Here is a 6,551-nt window from a genome sequence, read left to right as displayed (position 1 = left end):
TGGGAGGAGGGCACGAGCCAGAGGAAAGGGTCCCCTCGCAGCCCTCCGCCTTGCTGTGGGCTCCGCACGTGCTCCAGGCTCTTGGCATCTGCGACCGGTGCTCCGTGCCCAGCTGGGACGGGTGCCCGAACCCTCCTGCCGCCCACCAGCTTCTCCCCTCCGCTGCGGGAGGAGCCTTCTCGTGCTTCCAAACCGGCCCCAGGTGCCGACGGCAAGTTGTAGCTCCTTGGGTGGGAGAAGGAAGCCAGAAACGGGATGAAAGCGGCACGTGGAATCACAGGATGGTTTGGGTTGGAAGGGACCTTCGCCGGTCACCTCGTCCAGCCCGCGTCACCGAGCAGGGCCGCAATCGGGCGGCTGTGAGGGGCCGGGGTTTGGCAGGCTGGGGTTTGACGGTGGCTGGTGTGGCCTGGTGGCCATCGGGCCGGGAGGAGGCTGGTTCGGCTCCTCAAAACGGAGGGGAGGCGGAACAAAACCGCAGGCATGGAGGAAGGGAAGGGTGCACAGCCTGGGGTTTTCCCGCTGCTGTTCCTCCGCGGTGCCCGTGTGCGTCCCGTCCGCGCTGGCCATCCTGGGCCGGGCTCTGAGCGTGGGGCTGCCCCGCCACGGGCAGAAAAGGGAGCCCTGGTCTCTCCACCGTTTGGAAAACAAACTTTTAATCCCCGTGGAGGTGCGAGCCCAAAGCCAGTGAAGCGCCCTGGGCGTGGAGCTGGGAGGTTGGGGTACCAGTCCTGTTGCTGCTCTGCCCCTAAGGTGGAATTATTGCGCTTCTAAAAGAGGAGAATTTCGGTTTTTCCCTTTTTTATTCTCCTCTGTGTAAGAGGAGAGAGCTGGGCTAGGCTCCCCGCGCTCCTGGCAGCGCCCAGAGCCAGGGGCTGGGTGGTTTTCGGCACATGCCGGGCACCTCTCCAGCTTACAAAGAAAGTTAGACAGAAAAAAACCTCACCCCAGAAGGAAAATGGTACCGGTTGTAATGGTGGGCTGGGGCAGGGGGTCCAGCTCCGCGGGGGTCTGCATCTCCCCCGGCCTCGGGGGCTGCAAAACGTTGGCAGCTCCTTATTTCAAGAGCAAACCAGGCTGCGTCGGCGTGCCCCAGCGCGGCCGTCTGCTCCCTTTGAAGCTTGGGTTTTGCTGTTTACAGGGCTAGCGTTTCTTCTTTGTTTATTATATATTTTTCTAATTAAATGAAAGCTGAAGTCTTGCTTAATAACGTGACTCTGGGCCATCTAAAAGGTACTTGTAACCCCCCGGGCTGGCTGTGAGACCCAGCGCGACGGCTGCCTGCCCCCGTTGTGCACCATAAACCCATGGATGGCTCCTTCTTTCAGGAAGATTTAATATTTCCTTGTGCAGAGGAAAATTATATGGGGGGGGGGAAAAAACCTCTCAAAGGTGTTCCTGGAGTCGCTTTTGGACCAAAAAAACTGTCTCTGAAGTGACCCGCGATGCCTCAGTTGGCAGCAAAGCCCCTTCCCATCGGTGCGGGATGGGTGCTGGGTGTTTTCCTCATCTTTGGTGCCTTAAAACAGCTCCCCGAAACTCCTGCGGGCCCCTTCAAGAAAATGAAGTGCATGGAAAACTCTAAGGGGGCGGGGGAAAAAAAAAAAAAAGATGTGAAAAGGTAATGAGGTGCTGGCACATTTATTTATTTATTTTTTAATTTTAATTTTCCCCTAGCATGTGTTTCCCCCAGTGCGCCACGTGTAGAAATACAGAAATTATTTTTGTTTTGGAGATGCTGAAATATATTTATTTTGTTATAAGAGATGATCTAGTTTGGAAACGCTCCGTGTTGTAAATAAAACCGAGGGGGGAAAAAAATTCTGTGTTATTTATCGTTTTGAATCTGTGTGGTTTTGATCTGGGTTTTGGTTTTGGGGTGTTTTTTGTTTTGTTTTGTTTTTTTTAAAAAAAAAATTTGATTTATTTTGCGTTCATTCCGTGGAATTCAAGTAACATAAATCCGCGTCGCTGCCTCGTGGGTCCCATCCCTGAAGTGTCGCTGCGGACTGGTGGGTCCCACCCGCCGGAGCCGTGGCTGCCTTTGATTTTTCTCTTGTCGCCCGTTGACCGTAACGGGAAAACAACCCAATAAAAGCCTCGTTTGTCTGCTGTGCCGCTCCGGTGTCCTTTGAAGGGTGGAGAGGAGGAGGAGGAGGAGGAGGAGGAGGAGGAGGAGGAGGAGGAGGAGGAGGAGGAGGAGGAGGAGGAGGAGGAGGAGGAGGAGGCGTCTTTGGAGCTTTTTGAGGGGGTGATGGGGGAGTGGGCAGCGCTGCTTTGGGGGAAACCCACCTCCCCGGGCTCTGGGTCAGGAACCAGCTGATGGGGGAAAGGTTTGAAATTAGTGGGTTTGGGGGGTTATTTTATTTATTTATTTGGTTGGTTGGTTATTTATGTATTTAAAAAATTTCTCTGTGCGAGCGATGGCCGTGAGCTCTGTGTTGCAGGAGGGAGGGGACAGCAGTGTCGCACGTGTCACTTCTACCAGACCCGGGGCCGTGCGGGGAGATCAGAAATGGGACTGGGGGGATGAAGGTGCCGGCGCAAGATAGAAATGGCCCCATCCAGAGCGAACAGTCCCTCCTCCCTGCGTTTTATTGTTGTTTTCTTTTTACCTCATTTGCAATGCAATTAATTAGCACTAAATTAAATCCAAACAGGTTCTAGTTACCTTTAATATATATATTTCTTTCAAAATCCCTTCTGGCACAGGGCTGTGGGGTCAGGCCAGCGCATCCCAATTGCCCTTTTCCCTAAAACTTGAGGAACTGAGAGAAAAACAGGCCACCTGAGCCAGGCCAGGGGCAGAGGTCGGCGCCTCAAAATCCCCCGGGACCACACGGGATCCCCACGGGACGCTCGGAAGGGTTGGAGACGTCAGGAACCAGCTGCCGGGTTCAGCAAAGGTTTTATTACGAAGCAGGGAAAGCTGCGGGATCCGCAGCACCACGGGAGCGGTTACAGGGAAAATGAGGCTGGAGAAATCCAGGTTTGAAGGGAAAACTGATCCGCGGGTGCAAATTTTAGGAGGAGGTGGCTGGGAAACACCGAATGGGTTAACGTGGCGGTGTGCGATGGGTAAATCCTTCGTGGAGTGTCTGAGACCGTGGAAGGGTCCAACACCCCCAGGCTGATGCTGCCGGAAAGCCGATGCCTTGCTTTACCATTTAATTGTACCTTAAATATAAAAAACCAGACACCAAACAGCTTCACGGAATAGAAACTCCCCTTACAATCAGCGTAGGAGCTGTGAAACAGCAGCAGCGGAGATTTTCTCGTTTGCAAAGGAGCAGCTTCAACGAGACCGAAACACGATCATATCCCCTATGAATGCAAACGATCCCACCTCGTTAACGCTGAAATGCAGCAGAAAATGTCAGAACAAAGCAAGATAAGAACAAAACACTCTCATCTCGTTGCAAGCTGTTAACCCCCCTCCAAAACGGCTTAGTTTTCCTTGTTTTATTGCGAACAAACACCAGGGAATCCACGCGAGCCAGCGAAAATGAGAAGCAGCATCAGGCAGCAGGAGCCACGCTCTGCCTTCGCACCGAAACCGCCGATTCGGGGCTACATTTTAAAAATCACTCATTTACTTGGTTTTCATTGACTGCGTTTGCCCTTTGGGGTGACTTACCTGAGCGGTGGGAAGGCGGCCGGGAAGGGGCTGCTGCGGGGCTCCTCCTTCACGTCCCTCTTCGTGGAGCTGCCGACCGCAAGGGACCACCCGGCGGGAAACGAAAAGTGCGTTAGCGCTTGGGGTCGGGGGCTGGCGGCGTGGTGGGAGGTTGTTGCCCAGCGGGGTCCCTTCCCCGCTCCCCTTTCACCTGTACCGCTTGGTGTTGATGAGCCAGTGCACGAAGTCCTTGGCCTTCATCTTGTCCAGGTAGCGGGTGAAGTCGCTGGTGAAGGTGCCTTCCGAGTGCCGCTTGACGTCGGACGCGAAGCTTTGGGCGCTTTGCGATCCGTACGACTGCCACCTGCTCGGGAGAGAAGGGTGGGGGGAAAGAAAACGTGGTTTGACGCACAGCGTGGCGCCCTGCGCCCTCCCTGCAGCAGGTCCCCGGGGCGGGGGCTGCGTCCTCTAAAGTACTTCATCGCGCGGAGCGTCCTCCAGAAAAGCTGTAACAATTCACAAAGAGAATTTTCAGATTCAAGGGCATCTGCCAAGCCTGGCCAGGGTTGTTCCTGACCTCAGATATATGCAACATCTTGTCCTGCATTATTTGCCCTACGTCTTACTCGGCTGCAGTGGGTTCGTGCCTCCACCCTGGTCCCTGCTTGCCCCTCCCGGGAGGGAGCACGGTGCCGCCCTGAGGTTTTAGATCAACCTCCCCCAGCTCCAGGGGCGAGAGCCGATGTTGGGGTTCGTGGCAGAACGTCCCCAAAGGGTTTTCTTCCCGTGCAGCCACTGGTGCAGAGCGGGGCTCAGCACCGTGACCAGAGCATCGTCCCACCCTGACTCTGCCCCGCTGTGTCCCCGTGCAGCCCATCTCTGGTCTGACACAGCCGAGAAATCCCGGGGTGGGGGACATGGCAATGTCCCAGCATGGGCTGGTAGAGAGCCGGGAGGGAGCTTGTCTGGATAAATATCAAAGAAACGGGCGCGTTGCGATGGCCCCGGGGCCGGGAGAGCCGGCGGCAGCGTAACGGAGAGGGCTGAGCTGCTCCGCCAGCCCCTGCCCACGCCGACCAGCTCCCCGGGCCGGCGCCACCAACGCCCCGTACCTGGACGCGGCATCCAAGTCCTCGGGGCCCATCTGCCACCCCGCTGGGATCAGCACGGCCAGCGCCAGCCCGGAGAGGTAGAGCCACCGGACGATCCGCATGGGTCCGTCTGAAGAAGGCAGAAGTCGAGATAGGAGCGTCCGGGGCTGCCATGACCCCCTCAGCCCCGGCGGGAGCCCTGGCAGCGTGGCACGGGACAGATCCAGCACGGGACAACCTCCTCCCCAGGCGTCTTGGCAGCAGTTTGGGGGGTGCAGGTGAACATGGCATCCCCACAATCACCTATCGGCACGTCTACCGTTGCTCGTGCGCCGGCACACGGCCGCGAGAACAGGTTTTTATAACCCAAAGATGTGATTCATCGCACTAAACTTTATCACGAATGTCCCCTTCTCTATCTTGGAGCAATGTTTCAATCTTGAGTCACCAGACTGCTGGAGAACTTTCCCGACCGGTAGCTGCTCAGGAAAGCACCTTTCAGAAGAGCTGATTAATTAGTTTTACATTTCTTACCTTCGCTGGATGCAGTTCAGGGGGGGAGTAAAATGCCAACCCCCCACCCTTTATTTGCTGAAAATCACACTTTTGTTTGCCTGTCGCCAAGCACATCCATTACTCTGGTTCAATTCCTTCAGAGATCGGCAGTAAAGCAGGGAGGAAAAGGCACTTACCTTCTGCAAAGAAAACCGTTCCCCCAAAAGCAAGGTCCTGTTTTCCTCCTTCAAGCTGGTTGCGGCTAAACTCTCCTTCCCGGTGCTTTTAAGCTTGTTAGTGGGATGCTCAAAGCTGATGGGTAGGTCACCGGTACTCCTGGTTTTGGTTGGATGGGTCATTATGAATCATTACAGGATTTTTTAAGCAAGGCTGTTGCAAAAAATACCCTTGTTGCCGTATTTTTCAGCATGCGCCTTCAGCAAGGGTTGTTGTTGTTGCTGTTTCTGTTATCTTTTCTGGTTTTTTTTCCGCTTCTTGGACCAGAGGAATGACCCTTCGGTTGCCTCCTTTCAGGTGAGGTAGGTCTTATTGCCACATGGAGAAATGATTTCTCTGCCTGCGGGGCTGCCCTTTCAAACACCTTTGGTTTGAGTTAACAAAAACATTAAGAAAAAAAGCAAAACTGCAAAAGAAGCGTTTGGGTACCCAAGCACTTGCTGCTGCTTCCTGCAGCGGAAAATTCGGGTTACAGCTCATCAGCTGGGCAGAGACCACTTTTGATCCAAGGCTGGTTTTGCCCCCCAAGGCCAGATCTGAAACTGGGGCCGGTCACCATCATTTCTTTGGTTTGGGGATGACAGGAGGCCCCGTGGGCAGCCGCGGATCTGAGTCAGCGTGTTTCCCCGTGGGACATCCAGGCCCCAGGAGCCGGAGGAGCATCTGGAATGGATCAGGCTGAGGACAATAGTTGTGCAAGGGGATTGATGGCAGGCTGCATTTTTGGGGCAGTTTTGAGATGTCTGGGGACTTCTTTGCTGAGGAATGTCTACGGTTCAGTGCTTGGGGGACTAAACGTGCCCTTTTCACAGAGGCATCGTCAATGGGCAGAGAAAAGCAAGTCTCAGGATGCTGGGCCATGTTTCTCCCTCACCCAACACCAGCCACCAGGAGCCATGAGGGCTCCAAGTCCTGATTTCTCTGCCACTTACTGTCCTCTCCTCCTGGGACCTTTCTTCTCGTGGTTGGGTAATTACTATTCTTCTGCCAAAGAGATTTCTGTAATTATCATCACTGTCAAAATATGGCTGGTGTTCAGGGGACACTCATCTTGAAGAGCCTTTTAATTAGGGCCAACAATGGCCTTATGAGAAAGCCCGACATCAGAGGAG

Source organism: Leptosomus discolor, chromosome 27, assembly GCF_034619465.1.
Source record: "Leptosomus discolor isolate bLepDis1 chromosome 27, bLepDis1.hap2, whole genome shotgun sequence".
Classification (NCBI taxonomy): Eukaryota; Metazoa; Chordata; class Aves; order Leptosomiformes; family Leptosomidae; genus Leptosomus; species Leptosomus discolor.
Note: the sequence above shows the minus strand (reverse complement) of the source record.